This window comes from Gorilla gorilla, chromosome X (genome assembly GCF_029281585.2).
Source record: "Gorilla gorilla gorilla isolate KB3781 chromosome X, NHGRI_mGorGor1-v2.1_pri, whole genome shotgun sequence".
Taxonomy (NCBI): Eukaryota; Metazoa; Chordata; class Mammalia; order Primates; family Hominidae; genus Gorilla; species Gorilla gorilla.
Window position 1 is genome coordinate 55,767,602 of NC_073247.2, and position 17,423 is coordinate 55,785,024.

The 17,423-nt window shown below is 39.4% G+C and overlaps 1 long non-coding RNA gene and 1 pseudogene across 1 annotated transcript in view; one reads left to right on the forward strand and one right to left on the reverse strand.

The window, feature by feature from the left end:
* LOC115932037 (uncharacterized) overlaps positions 1-17,423 on the forward strand; it is a 188,440-nt gene that overhangs the window by 26,336 nt on the left and 144,681 nt on the right. The window lies entirely within an intron of this gene.
* On the reverse strand, positions 1,590-2,137 carry LOC101148463 (plasmolipin-like; annotated as a pseudogene).

The following is a 17,423-nucleotide window of genomic DNA, read 5'->3' on the forward strand; positions in this document are numbered from 1 at the left end:
TTTTGAAATACACGATACATTGTTGCTAAGTATAGTAACCCTACTTTGCTATCAAACATTGGAACTTATTCCTTCTATTTAACTGTACATTTGTACCCATTAACCAGCCTCTCTTCATCCCTCCTATCCCCACACCACCTTTCCCAGCTTCTGGTATCTATCATTCTACTCTCTGTCTCCATGAGATCAACTTTTTTAGCTCCCATATATGAGTGAGAACATTGGTCTTTCTGTGCCTGGCTTATTTCAGTTAACGTAGTGACCTCCAGTTCCATTCATGTTGCTGCGAATAACATGATTTCATTCTTTCTTATGGCTGTATAGTATTCCACATTTTCTTTATCCATTTGGCTGTTGATGGATACTTAAGTTGATTCCATATCTTTGTTATTGTGAATAGTGCTGCAATAAACACTGGGGTGCAGATATCCCTTTGATATACTGATCTTTTTCCCTTTGGATAAATACCCAGGAGTGGGATTGCTGGATCATATAGTAGTTCTATTTTAAGTTTTTTGAGAAATCTCCATACTGTTTTCCACAGTGACTGTACTAATTTACGTTCCTGCATAATGTATAAGAATTCCCCTTTTCTCCACATCCTTACCAGCATGTTTTTTTTTTGTCTTTTTAGTAATAGCCATTATAGCTGGAGTAAGGTGATATCTCACTGTAGTTTTGATTTGCACTTTCCTGCTGATTAGTGATGTTGAGCATTTTTTCATATATGGCTTGGCCATTTGTATGTCTTTTTTTTTAATTTCTCTCATCTTTATTTTTATTAAAAAACAAACAAACAAAAACAAAGTCACCACCAACCACATGACAACTGGCCAGACAAGGCCTTGCTTCCCTCCCTCCTTTGTGTCCCCTGTGCCTAGTCAGCAGGGTCAGGGAGGCAGTCGGCAGTGATGTTAGCTTTGCCCAAAGGGAGTATTACAAGAGAGGCTCGGGAAAGGGAAGGAAACCTGGACAGGCTTTTCAGCATTGAGAAGTCACTTAAAACGGATTTGCTTTCAATAACTGGTATGTCTGAAATGCAGGGATGGAAGACCATGCTGTCAACAATCATAACCCGCTTTTTACAGGTTGGCTCCAGGGAGGGTTGGGTCGGAATTGTGTGTTAAGGAAGGAGAATGGTTTCATAAGCTTGCTCAGCTCTCCTGGAACAAAGACGAAGGTGCTACATGTTGTTTGTTAGGCTTATACTAGAGTGGGTTTGGGGCTGCAGGTCTGAAGTCCTTGTTAATGCATTTAGTGCTGGTGAGAAGGGTGGGCCCCAGCCTTGGACGCTGAAGTCCTCTAAAGAGAAGGCAGAGACACAGCCTCAGATCCCCGTCAACTTCCACTGAATAAGGGAGATGGGGAGGAGGTCTCAGCGGTTGGCCTCCTGCAAGCCCAGATGCCTGCCAGCCTGGGCCTGCTTCCTTAGCGCTGTGAGAGCTTGTGTCTGGTGGGCAGAGAGGACCAAGTGTAGTCCCTGCCGGGCTGAGTCTGCTCAAGGCTCCCCAGCTTTGGGCTTGCGGGGTGACCCTGCTCTGCTACCCAGCGGCGGCTTCAGCCCCAGGGGGAGCCGTGGCACAGGTGGTTTAGGCATAGCCGCCAGCCATCTGACTGGTGGCGCATTGCTGCCTACTCCTCGCCAGGCATGGTAGCTGAAGAAGGGGCTCACTCCGTAGGCGATCATCACCAAACACGCAAAGAACGAGGTAGCCGCACGCTGGTTATACGGCTGCGTGCCCTTTAGGGACGTCAGGTCAACTGCCGCAGAGCAGGCGATGAAGGCGGTGACGTAAAGAACGGTGGCACTGACGTTAAACATCATTAACACTAGTGGCCAGGGCACCATGTACAACTTCATGTGCAGCTGAAACAGGTAGAGGGTGAAGAAGACGATTGTCACCAGCCAGAGGAAGACAGATACGAACATCACCCAGCCATAGGCCGGGTACAGGTGGTACGGGGTGTCCGCAATCAGGGCCCACACCAGCAGCCCCAGCACCAGCTGCAGCAAGCATGAACGCCCGAGGCGGGAGCCTACGAAGCCCAGGTCCGTGCGCAGTGCCTACACCAAGGCTCCAGCGTCCTGCGCGGGACTGCTGGTCCGCGTGCTCACTTTTGACGGGAACTCGGCCATGGCGGATCCGCTCGCCTGCCTAGGTCGCTCGGGCCGTCGTCGCCGCCCCTCCAGTGGTGGGTGCCAGCTCCCGCGCCGCTCTTCCCCGAGGCTCCCTATCCCGCTGCGGCCCCGAGCACTGCAGGAGGCCGTATGTCTTCTTTTGAGAAATGTCTATTTATGTTCTTTGCCCACTTTTTAATGGGATTGTGTGTGTGTGTGTGTGTGTGTGTGTGTGTGTGTGTGTGTAAACTGTTGTTTGAGTTCCTTGTATATTCTGGATATTAGTCCCTTGTCAGATGAATAGTTCGCAAATATTTTCTCCCATTAACAGGTTGTGTCTTCATTCTGTTGTTTCCTTTGCTGTGCAGAAGCTTTTTAGTTTAATATAGTTACATTTGTCTGTTATTATTTTTGTTGTCTGTGCTTTTGAGGTCTTAACTGTGAAATCTTTGCCTAGATCTATGTCCTAAAGTATTTTCCCTGTTTTCTTCTAGTATTTTTTAAAGTTTCAGTCTTATATTTAAACCTTTAATTTCTCTTGAGTTGATTTTTGTATATGGTGAGAGATGGGGATTGAGTTTCATTCTTCTGTATGTGGATATCCAATTTTTCCAATACTATTTAGTGAAGAGGGCGTCCTTTACCCAATGTAGGTTCTTGGTTCCTTTACCAGAATGGAAGTTTTAATTTTTATATCTTGAGACTCTTGAAAGTCTTCATGTTTTGGTTCAAATACTTTAAACTTGACACAATTTTCCATCTTCCATCCTTTTTAACACAGTTCTTACAAATTTTAAAATGATATCTGGATAAATTTCTCATAACCTGTCTGACTGCTTGCCCATAATTTTAAGGCCATTAATATGCTTGGACATTTAAGAAAACTTTAAGATTCACTGTACTTTTAATTTGTTATGTGCGTAGGAATTGATTAAGTGCTTGGGAGGTTTTATTTGTTAGTCAGATATATAAGGGGCTTAAAAAGCACATTGAGAGTTTATGCCTGTAATCCCAGCTATTAAGAAGGCTGAGGTAGGAGGATTGCTTGAGTCTGGGAGTTTGAGACCAGCCTGGGCAACATAACAAAATCCCATCTCAAAAAAATAAACTAAAAAAAGTAAATTGAATTATTCTATCCCCTTATGGGCAGTTGAAAATGCAGAAGGGTACTTAATTAAATGGGACCAAATATCAGTAAAAAATATTTGTGTGATTATTAAACTTTACTAGATTTATAAATAGAATAATACGATTTGTAGGTTGAACTTAAAAGCTTAGAATAAACTATGTTTGGAATTTGTATCTGTAATAAATAAGTCACTTATTATAAACCCCCTCACCTGAGAGCAAAACATTTTCTGCAAACAAACAAAAAATCTCATGTTATAGATAAAAAACCAAACAAACAAACAAATAAACAAAAAAGAGCCAGTTCCACACCACATAGTAGATAGCTTTGAACCTGCTCTGAGTTGGGGAATTAGATAATCAAGAGTTTGAGAATACTATGTAGAATAAGGGTAATGGACTCTGATCACGGTTTGAGGAACTCCTAAACAGAGAAAGAACATGAAATTTAGTGCGTATAAAAGATGTGGTATAGTTAGACCGGAAAAATCATCATGAATGTTTGTTAAAAATAGGATCCTGAGTCTGTGATTCTGATTCTATGGATTGGAGGTGGAATTCTGGGAATCCAGAGTGTTTAATACAGTGGTTCTCAAAGGGTGGTCCATGGACCAGCAGCATCAGCATCACCTGGAAACTTACTAGAAATGCAAATTATTGGAATCTCCTAATTCCCACTGTGTAAGATTCTCTAAGAATCTGTTTGAACAAGCCCTCTAGTTGACTTTGATGCTCACTACAATTTGAGAACCACCAGTTTAACAGATGATTCAGTTGAGTCTTATGATTGGATGAGTTTTTCAAACACTACTGCAGGTGACAGAAAATTCAGGGCTCAACCTCCTTATTGAAATGGTCAGTTGAAGTTCACAGAATGCGACAGTTTATTGCTAAAGGCATCTTAGGGCAAGTCTTTAGTGGAGGAATCTACAAAAACAGCAAACAGTTGGTTGAAAATAATTGAGCCCATGGCATGGAATAAGAATTACATATAGTTTACTTTACAGTTAACTTACACATATCAAGTTTAAATGATATTCAGCAGAGTTCTGAAATTAATCTGTCTATATATATTTTTTTAACAAAAAGTGGTTTGTCTTGGCCAGATATGTCTGAAAACCTTGCTTCTGTTCAGATTCTGTCCAAATCTCTCTATTTAGGATTTGTTGATCCTTTTTCGCATTCTTTGTAGTCCTTACCCAGCACTGAGCTGCTATTACTGAATCTGCAGTTAAGGCTCCCAGCTCCGACTTATATTAAGATATTTCCTCTAATGTTCTTTGCCGATTTGAGCCAGCTATTGCTTAGGAATGGCTTCTCTGTTTGCCTGGCTTAGTAGCTGTCTCCCTTTCTGAGGAATCTCTGTCTACTGCTTCTCAATGCTGCCAATACTTCCTGGCTTCATGTCCTCTCAACACCATCATTTTTCAGTTTTCAGACTGAATATGAGCTAGAAGAAGGTCATCCATTGGGTAGACCCATGGCATTTCCTATTATCACAATGTAGCCTATTGGATGAGGCAGTCTGCTTAATTTTTTAATGATTTTTTTTGTGAATTAATGCAAGTGCATGGCTGTGACAGATTGACTATTTAGAAGCCTTTGAAAATTTCTTCTTGGTTATGTTACATATAATTAAAATAGCCATGAACATGGGTGCATCTATTGTACATACTTGCAAAGTATGAAGTTCAGAAGTGCAATGAGATGCTGGAGATAAATCTTGGAAATGCCACTGTTATCTGACAATTCATAATTGTGCAAAGGATGAGGAAGTCACAAGTAACTGTACTGGAATAAGTAGCAGTTTTTGCAGCATTGCCATTTACTTCCCACATGTGCTCATTGAACAGGAAGATTGTACTCCTAAGGGCAGGCCTGCCCTTAATATTTGCAGAGCTTGAGGCAAGAAGATCAGTGGAGCCCCACTCCCCAAGCCATGCAGCCCCTGTCTCCTTTTCTTTCCACCTCTGGCTCTATCCTGAACCACTAGGAGCCTTTGGTGGCTATTCTAGACCATGTGACTAAATTCCATCACCCCTATCACCTCACCCACCAGTCACCCCGTAGCACACAGTTTGCTCTCAGAATAATGGACCCAAAAGACAGAACTGCATAGGTACTGGAAGTGACTTGGAAACATTGGGCAGGAAATCTCAGGATCCTGAGATCCAGAGCTGGACCTCGAAGGGGAGATGTGGGCTTTGAGTGGATGTGGCCCTTGGTCCTATGGATTTCTTGCCTCATGTGAAGGGCACACTGGAGGAGATATAGTGCAGGGCCTTCTAAACTTTAGAGTCTGACTTGTTTGCCACAATCAGGAATGTGTGATGTAACATGGCATGAAATAAGTGTAGACCTCTCCATAGGTGAGGGGCCTAGGTGAGGACCCTGGTTGCCCAGGTCTAAGGGTAATACTGGTTATGGAATCCAAAGATGGAGAAGATTAATTTGTCAGCAAGGGCGTGTCATGATTGTGGGAACTACACCAGATCCCTTACAGTACTCTTTGTCTTGTGTTTAGACGTCTAATTTTTACCAGTAGCCACAATCAGTTAATGTGGAATCCCAAATCATTATGCTCCCATTTCTCCTCTCTTATATTACCTACACCCACCCCACCCCCAGAATCTCCCATAGCAATTCGATTTTGCTATTATTTATGCTTTGCAATTTTTAATCAGTCTTTGGAGTTAAAAAGTCTCAAAATTCTTTGGGATTTTGAAATGCTTCATGGGGGAAAAATGAGTTTAGTGGTTAAATAAGTTCAGGGAATTATGCATGTGTCATCTCCCTGGCCTGGTGACTTAAAATATAGCTTAACATATTAAAGGCTCTGAGAATTTGTGAAGTAAAGAAATCTGTTTCACTTTACTTAACTCATTGATTCCTGCATGTATTTGAAAATAGACTCCCACACCTTTTATGCCAAAGAAATAATTATTGGTAGTTTCTGTCTTAAAAAATTAGACTAAGGCTTTCATCCATTCATTTGATACCTATTTATTATCCCAGTGACTGGACTAGAAATACGAAGGTAAACAAAATAAGACTCTGCTTTGGGGAGCTGTTAATCATTTTACCAGTGTCTTCGTATGTTTATTCCATTTAAGTTAGGGAAAAGCTTAGTTTTGTTTAGGAATCTTAGTTCAGTTATAACTTGAGGTCAGCTGCTATTTAGATGCCTGGAGAAATGCTTGCCTGTCAGAGAGTGCCTATTGCTGATTATATTTTCCAGTGTGCTTTGTATGTGAAATACACCTTTGGATTAGAAAATCAGAGATTCCTTTTATCTTGGGTCTGATGTGGGCCATCCCAAACACCCAGGGTACCTTGGGGCTGAGGTAATCCAGTACTCCCTCCCAGGGTGTGTTGGGGGTGCTAATGTGGCCCATTACTACTTCCCGGAATATTTAGGGGCTATTGTGATTTGTCCCAACTTCCCAAGGTACCTTAGGGCTGCTGTGGCCTATCATTACTTCTCAGGTTACTTTGTAGCCTGTCATTTATCTTCCAGGGCCTGTACAATGTAAGGATTGATGAAGCATTAGAGTTGTTGCTACTTGGAACCATTGCTTTTGTTTTGGAGCACAAGCTCTTTTGGGAGGGTTTCAGAGCTCACTGTACATTTCACATTCTAGTTGTATCTCACCACTTGTTTACCGCAATCAGGAAAGTGTGAGGTAAGTTGGCATGTAATAAGAGTTGCTTGTCTCCATAGGGGTGGTTTTAGATACAGCCATTTTAAAAAGCAGAGAGATGACTGAGTGGCCTCTTGGCATCTCTTCAGTTACAACGACTAGCAGATGCTGTTGGTACTCTGCATCTGTATTTTCTCCACATTCATCTCTACCTGCTGAAAGTTCTTACAGGGAACACCTGTGACACTGTCAGAGGGCTTTCTTACCCCTTTGGCTAACAGGGTATACTCAGCCCTTACACACAGTAAGCATAAAATGCCAGAGAGTTAATGCTTCTGGAAGCAGCCTTCAACCAATGACAGTGAGTTCTCACTCTTAGGATAACTATAAAGAATGTTGTTTTATTTATATACTTATCTATTTTTATTGGATATTGATGAATTATAATTATACATATTTATGGGGTACAGTGATGCTGTGATATATGTACATATTGTGGATTAATTGAATCAAGCTAAATAAAATAGCAATTACCTAAAATACTTATTTTTTCCTCCTGCCTAACTAAAACAATGTCCCCTTGGACCTTTGCCCCCATGCCCCAGCCTATGGAAATTACAATTCTCCTCTCTGCTTCTATGTGTTCAATTTTTTTTTAGCTTCCACATATAAGTGAGAATATGCAGTATTTGTTTTTCTGTGACTGGGTTATTTAACTTAGCATAAGGTGCTTCAGGTTCATCCATGTCATCACAAATGACCTAATTTCCCTCTTTTTAAGGCTGAATAGTATTCCATTGTCTATATATACCACATTTTCTTTATTCATTCATCAGTTGATGAACACTTAGGTTGATTTCATGACTTGGCCATTGTGAATAATGTTGTAATAAACACGTGAGTGCAGATATCTCTCTGACATACTGATTTCAAATCCTTTGCACATGTACCTAGAAGTGGGATTGCTGGTTCACATGGTAACTCCATTTTTTAGTTTTTTGAGGAAACTTCATTGTTTTCCATAATGGCTGTATTAACATACATTCCCACCAACAGTGTACTAGAAGTCCCTTTTCTCCACAATCTTTCCAACAGTTGTCATCTTTTGTCTTTTTAATGGTAGCCATTCTGACAAGTGTCAAATGATATTTCATTGTGATTTTAATTTGCATTTCCCTAATGCCTAGTGATGTTGAGCATTTGTTTTTTTCATAATACCTGTTGGCCATTTGTATGTCTTCTTTTGAGAAATTTATATTTGGACCCTTTGCCCATCTTTTAAGCAGGTTATTTGTTTTCTTACTATTGAGTTGTTTGAGTTTTTTAAACTTTTTAAAAATATACTTTGGATATTAATGTCTTATCAGATGAGTGGCTTGTAAATATATTCTCTCATTCCATAGGTTGTCTCCTCAGTCTGTTAACTGTTTCCTTTCCTGTGCAGAAGCTTTTTGGTTTGATGTAATACCATTTGTCTATTTTTGGTTTTGTTGTTTGAGCTTCGGGGGTCAACTCCAAAAAATCATTGTCCAGACCAATATCATATAATTCCTACCCCCCACACTGCTTTCTCTTAGTAGTTTTATAGTTTCAGGTCTATGTTTAAGTCTTTAATCCATTTTTTGTTGATTTTTGCATATAGTGTGAGGTAAGAGTCCAATCTCATTCTTCTGCATGCAGATATCCAGTTTTTCCAATACCCTTCATTGAAGAGACTGTCCATCTGCCATTGTGTATTTTTGCCATTTTTGTTGAAAAATCAATTTGCTGTAAATGCCTGGGTTCACTTTTGGGCTTTTTATGCTGTTCCCTTTATTGATGTGTCTACTTTTATGCCAGTACCATGCTGTTTTAATTACTTTTGTTTTGTAATATACTTAGAAGTCAGGCAGTGGGATGCCTCTAGCTTTTTCCTGTGCAAGATTAGCTTTACTATTTGTGTTTTTTTGTAGTACTATATGAATTTTAGAATTGTTTTTCTATTTTTGTGAAAAATTACATTGGAATTTTAATAGATTGCATTGACTCTGTAGATAGCTTTGGGTGGTAAGGAAATGTTAACAATATTAATTATTTCAATTCATGAGCATCGAATATCTTTTCATTTATTTATGTCTTCTTCAATTTCAATTTAGTAATTTTCAATGTACAGATCTTTCACTTCCTTGTTTAAATTTATTCCTAAATATTTTATATTTTTGTAGCAAGTATAAATGGGATTGCTTTCTTAATTTCTTTTTCAGCTAGTGTGCTGTTGGAGTATAGAAATGCTATTGACTTTCGATGTTATATCCTACAGCTTTACTGTATTTGTTTATTAGTTCTAACAGTTTTTTTTTAAATAGTCTTTGGGACTTTCTATACATGAGATCATGTCATTAGCAATCAGCAACAATTTCACTTGTTCGTTTCCTATTCGTATGCCTTTTATTTCTTTCTCTTGCCTAATTGCTCTGGCAAGAATTTTCAGTACTATGTTGAATAGAAGTGATGTGAATGGATATCTTTGTTCTTGATCTTAGAGGAAAAGCTTTCAACTTTTCACTATTGAGTATAATGTCAGCTATCAGATTGTCATGTTAGCTTTTATTATGTGGAAAAATATTCCTTCTATACTTAATCTGTTTAGAGTTGTTACTATGAAAGAATGTTGAATTTTGCCAAACGATTTTTTTTATTTGATGAGATGATTGTATGGTTTTGTTCTTTGTTCTGTTAATATGTTGTATCACATTTATTGATTTGGTATGTTGAAACATCATTGCACCCCTGAAATAAATCCCATTTGATTATAGTGAATAATTCTTTTTATATGCTGTAGAATTTTGTTTGCTAGTATTTTTGAGGATTTTTGCATCTATGTTCATCAGGGATATTGGCCTGTAATTTTCTTCTCTTATAATGTCCTTGTCTGAATTTGGCCTCATAAAAAGAGTTTTGAAGTATTCCCTCCTCTAGTATTTTTTGGAAGAGTTTGAGAATGATTGGTATTAGCTTTCCTAAATGTTTGGTAGAATTCAGCAGTGAAGTTATGAGGTCCTGGGCTTTTCTTTGATGGGAGGCATTTGATTACTGATTCAATCCTTTACTTATGTTGGTCTCTTCATATTTTTTATGTCTGTATATTTCAGTCTTGGCAAATTGTATGTATCTAGGAATTTATCCACTATTTCTACATTATTCAATTTGTTGACACGTAAGTATTCATAGTAATCTCTTATGGGCATTCATATTTTTGTGGTATCAGTTGTAATTTCCCTTCTTTTACTTCTGATTTTATTGTGTCTTCTCTCTTTTTTTCTTAGTTAAGCTAAAGGTTTATCAACTTTGTTTATCTTTCCTGAAAACCAACTCAGCTTTATTGATATTCTCTGCTGTTTTTCTAGTCTCTATTTTATTTATTTCTACTCTGATATTTGTTATTTCCTTCCTTCTGCTAACTTTGGGCTTAGTTTTTTGTTCTTTTTTTAGTTTCTTGAGGTGTAATATTATGTTGTTAGGCATTTATTGCTATAAATTTTCCTCTTAGAACTGCTTTTGATGCATCCCACAAGTTTTTGTATGTTGTGTTTCCATTATTGTTTTTGTCTCAGGATATTTTTTTTATTTCCCTTTCTTAATTTTAATTTTTATTTGTAAACTTTTATTTTAAGTTTAGAGATATATGTGCAGGTGTGTTGTATAGGTAAATTGCATGTCATGGGAGTTTGGTGTACAGATTATTTCATCAACCAGGTAATAAGCATAGCACCCAATAAGTAGTTTTCAATCCTCACCCTCCTCCCATTTTCCACCCTCAAGTAGGCCCTGATGTCTGTTGTTCCCTTCTTAGTGTCCATATGTACTCAGTGTTTAGCTCCCACTTATAAGTGAGAGCATGTGGTATTTGGTTTTCTGTTCTAGTGTTAGTTCACTTAGAGTAATGGCTTCCAATTTTATCCATGTTGTTGCAAAGGACATGATCTCCTTCTATTTTGTGGCTGTGTAGTATTCCATGGTGTCTATGTACCAAATTTAAAAAAAAAATCCAGTCTACCACTGGTGGGCATTCAGGTTGATTCCATGTCTTTGCTACTGTGAATAGTGCTGTGATAAATATATGGGTGCATGTGCATTTATGGTACAATGGTTTATGTTCCTTAGGGTAAATACCCAATTATGGGATTTCTGGGACAAATGGCAATACTGTTTTAACTTCGTTCAGAAATTGTGAAACTTCTTTCCACAATGACTGAACTAATTTATATTCCCACCAGAAGTGTATAAGCATTTTGATTTCTTCTTTGACCCATTGGTTATTCAAGAGCATGTTGTTCAATTTCCACATACTTATGGATTTTCAAAATTTATCCTCTTATTGGTTTCTAGGTTAATACCGTTGTGGTCAGAAAAGGTAGTTAATATGATTTTGATCCTCTTAAATTTGTTCAGACATGTTTTGTGGCCTAACATATGACCCATCCTGGAGAATGTTCTGTGTGTGCTTGAGAAAAATGGGCATTCTATTACTTTTGTATGGAATGTTCTGTATATATCTGTTAGGTTCATTTGGACTAAAGTGTAGTTCAAGTCAAATGTTTCCTTATGAATTTTTTTGAAAGAGTTTTTTTTTCGTTAGCCAGGCTGGAGTGCCATGGCGTGATCTCGGCTAACTGCAACCTCTGCCTCCTGGGTTCAAGTGATTCTCCTGCCTCAGCCTCCCAAGTAGCTGGTATTACAGGTGCATGCCACCACGCCTGGCTAACTTTTTGTATTTTTAGTAGAGATGGGGTTTCACCATGTTGGCCAGGCTGGTCTCAAACTCCTGAATTCAAGTCATCCACCCTCCTTGGCCTCCCAAAGTGCTGGGATTACAGGTGTGTGAGCCACTGCGCCCAGGCTCCTTATTAACTTTTGTCTAGATGATCTGTCCATTGTTGACAGTGGGGTACTGAAGCCCCCTGCTATTACTGTATTGCAATTATCTCTCCTTTCAGATCCTTTAACATTTCTTTTCTACATTAAGGTGCTCCAATGTTGGGTGTACATATATTTACAATTGTTATATCCTCTTGATGAATTGATCCCTTAATCATTATATAATGATCATCTTTGTCTCTTTTTCACTTAAAGTATATTTTGTCTGATACGAGTATAACTACACCTGTTATCCTTTGGTTTTTCATTTACATGGAATATCATTTCCTATCCCCTTACTTTTAGTCTATATGTGCTCTTCAAGGCAAGGTGAGTCTCTTATAGGTAGTATATAGTTGGGTTTTCTGGCCACTCCATGTCTTCTTATTGAAAAATTTAATTCATTTACATTAAAAGTAATTCTTTGTTGGTAAGGATTTACTACTACCATTTTGTAATTTGTTTTCTGGTTGTTTTGTATATACTTTGTTTCTTTCTCTTTTGCTGTCTTGCTTTCTGATTTGATAATTTTCTGTAATGTTATGCTTTGAATCCTTTCTATTTATGTTTTGTACATCTACTGTAGATTCTTGTTTTGTGGTTATCAAGAGGCTTATGTGAAATATCTTATACTTATAACAGGTTATTCCAAGCTAATAACAACTTAACTTTGAGAGCACAAAATAGCTGTATACTTTTACTTCCCCCCAACATTTTAAGTTTTTGATGTCAAAAAGTACACAATTTTGTAATTGGTATCCCAAGACAATTAATTTTTGCTATAGTTATTGTAATAGAGTTGTCTATTAATCATTATACTAGAGATAAAATTGCTTTACAAACCACCAATCCAGAGTATTCTGAATGTGATTATGTATTAGTTATACTATTGAGTTTTGTACTTTTGTGTGTTTTATGTTATTAATTAGAGGCCTTGGCCTTTAGGTAAAGCTTAAAGAACTCTCTTTAGTAATTTCTGTAAGGCAGGCCTAGTGGGGATGAACTCCCTCAGCTTTTGTTCGTTTGGGAAGGTTTTCATTTCTCACTTCTGAAAGTCAGGTTTGTCAGGTAAAGTATTCTTTGTTGGCAATTATTTTCTATGAGCACTTTGAATATATCATTCTACTCCTTCTTGTCTCTATTAGTTTGTTCTTGCATTGCTATAAAGAATATCTGAGACTGGGTATTTATAAAGAAAATTTATAAAGAAAAGAGGTTTAATTGACTGGCTCATAGTTCTGCAAGTTTTATAGGAAGCATGGTGCTCACTTATCATCAAGGGGATGGCTGAAGCCATTCATGAAGGATTCACCACCATGATCCAAATGCCTCCCACCAGGTACCACCTCCAAGATTGGGGATTACATTTCAACATGAGATTTGGGCAGAAACAAATATCCAACTATATTATTCTCCCCCTACTCCTGCCCAAATCTCATGTCCTTCTCACATTGCAAAATACAGTCATGCTTCCCAATCATCCCCCAAAATCTTAACTAATTCCACCATTAACTCAAAAGTCCCAGGTCCAAGTCCAAAGTCTCATCTGAAAAAAGGCAAGTCCCTTCCACCTAGAAGCCTATAAAATAAAAAACAAGTTAGTTACTTCCAAGATACAATAGGGGTATAGCCATTGGATAAACATTCCCTCTCCAAAAGGGAGAAATTGGCCAAAAGAAAGGGGCAATGGGCCCCACACAGGCTCAAAACCCAGCAGGGCAGTCATTAAATCTTAAAGCTCTAAAATAATCTTCTTTGATTCCATGTTCCACATCCAGAGCACACTGGTGCAAAAGTGGGTTCCCAAGGCCTTGGGAAGCTCTTCCTCTGTGGCTTTGCAGGGTTAAGGCCTCAGGGCTGATCTCACAGGTTGGCATTGAATATTTGTGGCTTTTCCAAGCTAAGGATGCAAGCTGCCATTTGTTCTACCACTCTGGGGTCTGGAGGATGATGGGTCTCTTCCCACAGCTCCACTAGGCAGTGCTCCAGTGGGGACTCTGTATGGAGCCTCCAACCCCACATTTCCCCTCTCCACTGTCCTAGTAGAGGTTCTCTGTGAGGCCTCCACCTCTGCAGCAGGCTTCTGCCTGGACACTGAGGCTTCTCCATACATCCTCTGAAATCTAGGGAGAGGCTGCTAAGAATCCACCACTCTCCACTCTTGTGCCCTGTATGCCTGCAGGCTTAACACCATATGGAAGCCACCAAGGCTTATGGCTTGCATCTTCTGAAGCAGTAGCCTGAACTGTATCTGGGGCCCTTTCAGCCAAGGCTGGAGACAGAGCAACTGGGATGTGGGGAGCAGTGTTCTGAGGCTGCCCAGGGCAGCAGGGCCCTGGGCCTGGCCCACAAAGCCATTCTTCATTCCTAGGCCTCGGCCTGTGATGGGAGGAGCTGCCACAAAAGTCTCCGAAATGCCTTCCAGGTGTTTTCCCTATTGTCGTGGCTATTAGCACATTGCTCCCTTTTCGTTATGCAAACATCTCTAATAAATGATTGCTCCACAGCCCACTTGAATTCCTCTCCTGAAAAGGTTTCTTCTTTCTCTGCCACATCACCTGCAATTTTTTCAAGCTTTTATGCTCTGCTTTCTTTCTAAATATAAGTTCCCACTTTAAATCATTTCTTTGCTCCTGCATCTGAGCATAGGTTGTTAGAAGCAGCCAGGTCAAATCTTCAGTGCTTTGCTCCTTAGAAATTTCTTCTGCCAATACCATAGGTCATGACTCTCAAGTTCAAACATCCACAGATTCCCTAGAAAATGAACAGAATGCATCCAGTCTCTTTGCTAAGGCATAACATGCATGACCTTTGCTCCAGTTCCCAATAAGTTCCTCATTTCCCTCTGAGACCTCAGCAGCCTGGACTTCACTGTCCATATCACTATTGGCATTTTGGTCACAACCACTTAGTCAGTCTCTAAGAAGTTCCAATCACTCATTCATCTTCCTATCTTCTTCTGAGTCCTCCAAACTCTTCCAGCCTCTGTCTGCTACCCAGTTACAAAGCTGCTCCCACATTTTAAGGTATCTTTATAGCAATCCTCTACTCTTTACCAATTTTCTACATTAGTCTATTCTTGCATTGCTATAAAGAAATACCTGAGCCTGCGTAATTTATAAAGAAAAGATGTTTAATTGGCTTATAGTTTTGCAAGCTTTATAGGATGCATGTGACCACATCTGCTTGGCTTCTGGAGAAGACTCAGGAAGCTTACAGTCATGGCAGAAGGCAAAGGGAGAGCAGGCTTGTCATATGGTGAAAGCAGGGGTGAGAGAGAGAGTCGGGGGAGATGCCACACACTTTTAAACAATCAGATCTCATGTGAACTCACAAAGAGTTCACTTATCACCAAAGGGATGACTGAAGCCACTCATGAGGGATCTGCCCCAATGATCCAAACAACTCCCAGCAGGCCCCACCTCCGAGACTGGAGATTACATTTCAACATGAGATTTGGGCAGGTACAAATATCCAACCATATCACTGTCCTGCAGTGTTTCTGCTGAGAAATATGCTGATAGTCATATTGGAACTCCCTTGTAGATAATGTATTTCTTATTTCTTGATGCTTTCAGAATTTTTTCTTTGTCTTTAATTTTTGATAGTTTCATTATTTTGTGCACTGGTGAACTCTGGGTTGAATATTGTTGGTGACCTCTCTGCTACCTGTACCTGGATGTTGGCATCTTTCCTAAGATTTGAGAGGTTTTCAGCCATTATTTTTTTTAATATGCTTCTGGTCCCTTTGTTCTCACTTTTCCTTCTGGAATTACTGTTATGTGGTAATTAGGTCTCTTGATAGTGTCCCAGAGTTCTCATAGGCTTTCTTCATTCTTTTTAGTTTGCTTCTTATTTTTGCTTTGTTGGTTGGACAATTTCAGATGTTTGAAGCAGGGCAATGCGATGCCTCTGGCTTTGTTCTTTTTGCTTGGGATTGCTTTGGCCATTTGGGTTATTTTTTGGTTCCAAATAAATTTTATAATAGATTTTTCTAAATCTGTGAAAAATGATATTGGTATTTTGATAGGAGTAGCATTGAACCTGTAAATTGCTTTGGGCAATATGGCCATTTCAACTATGTATTTTCTTCTAGTCCATGAGCATAGAATATTTTTCCATTTATTTGTATCATATCTAATTTTTTTCAGTAGTGTTTTGTAGTTCTCCTTGTAGAGATCTTTCACCTTCTTGGTTAGATAAATTCTTATGTATTTCATTTTTTTTTTGTTGCTATTATAAATGAGATTGTGTTCTTGATTTGGTTCTTAGCTAGACATTATTAGTGTGTAAAAATGCTACTGATTTTTGTACATTGATTTTGTATCCCGAAACTTTACTGAATTTGTTTATCAGTTCTAGGATCCTTTTTCAGAGTCATTAGGGTTTTCTATGTATAGAATCATCTTCAAGCTCTCTTATACTTTCTTCTGCTTGATTGAGCCTACTATTAAAGCTTTTTATTGCATTTCCATTTCAGTCATTGTATTTTTCATCTCTAGGAGTTTTACTTTTTATTATTTCTATTTCTTTGTTACTCTTTTTCATTTTGTTCATGCACTGTTTTCCAAACTGCATTTAATTTTTTACTTCATACATTCTTGTAGCTCACTAAACTTCCTCAAGATGATTATTCTGAATTCTTTGTCATTTTATAGACTTCCATTTTTAAGGGTTCACTGTTGAAACTTTGTTAGTTTCTTTTAGAGGTGTCATGATTTTGTGATTCTTTGTAAACCTTGTGTCCTTGCATTTGTGTCTGTGCATTTGGAGAGACAGCCACCTCTTCTGACTTTTACAAGTGTTCTTTGTCAGGGATAAACCTTCACTATTTAGCCTGGCCTATGATTCTTTGTGGGCCAACTCATAATGACCCTGGGCAGGAAGAGCTTGCTTTTGGATTCTCTAGATAGCTGGGCTACTGCCTTAGCTCTGATTTGGGATGGGGCTGCTGACTCAGCTCCACTGTCAGGTAAGACCACTGGCTGAGCTCTTTAATAAGGCAGAGCTGCTGGCAGGTTACTGCAATTGCCTTTTATTGGGCTTGACCACAAGGTGTATTCTATGGCCAGGTAGCACCACTGTTTGAAGTTTGTATTTGGACAGGGCTGTAGGCTGGGTCCTCAGGTTAGGCAGATTCACTGCTTGGGATGGATGGGACCAGCTGCTATGCTAAGTAGAAATGCACTGTTGAGGTTTGCCTCCCTGCCTAGATGGGGCCTTGTGGTGGGCTTTGAGGATGGGCCAAGCACTGTTTAAACTCCTAGGTGTGGCAGAAGTAGCCTCTGCACTTTGCCAAAATGCACTGTGGTGGGCATCTCTCTCCCTGGGCAGTGCCTAGGCAGGCCGAGTTTGAAGCTGAGTTGGGTTCTGTTTAAACTCTTGGTTGTGGCAGAACTAGCCACTGCTCTTTGCCAACATTCACTGTGGCAGTCCATCACACCTTTCCAGGACAAGGTCTTCAAGTGGGCTTTGAAGCCATGCCAAACACTGTTTAAACTCCTGTGTGTGGCAGAACTAGCCCCTGCTTTTTGCCAAATTGTGATGTCCCTTGATGGGGCCCTGGGGTAGGGTCTAAGGCTGGGCCTGGAGGCTGGCTGTTTGGAGATTCAAGCCAGGCAGAACTTCCCACCAATTCT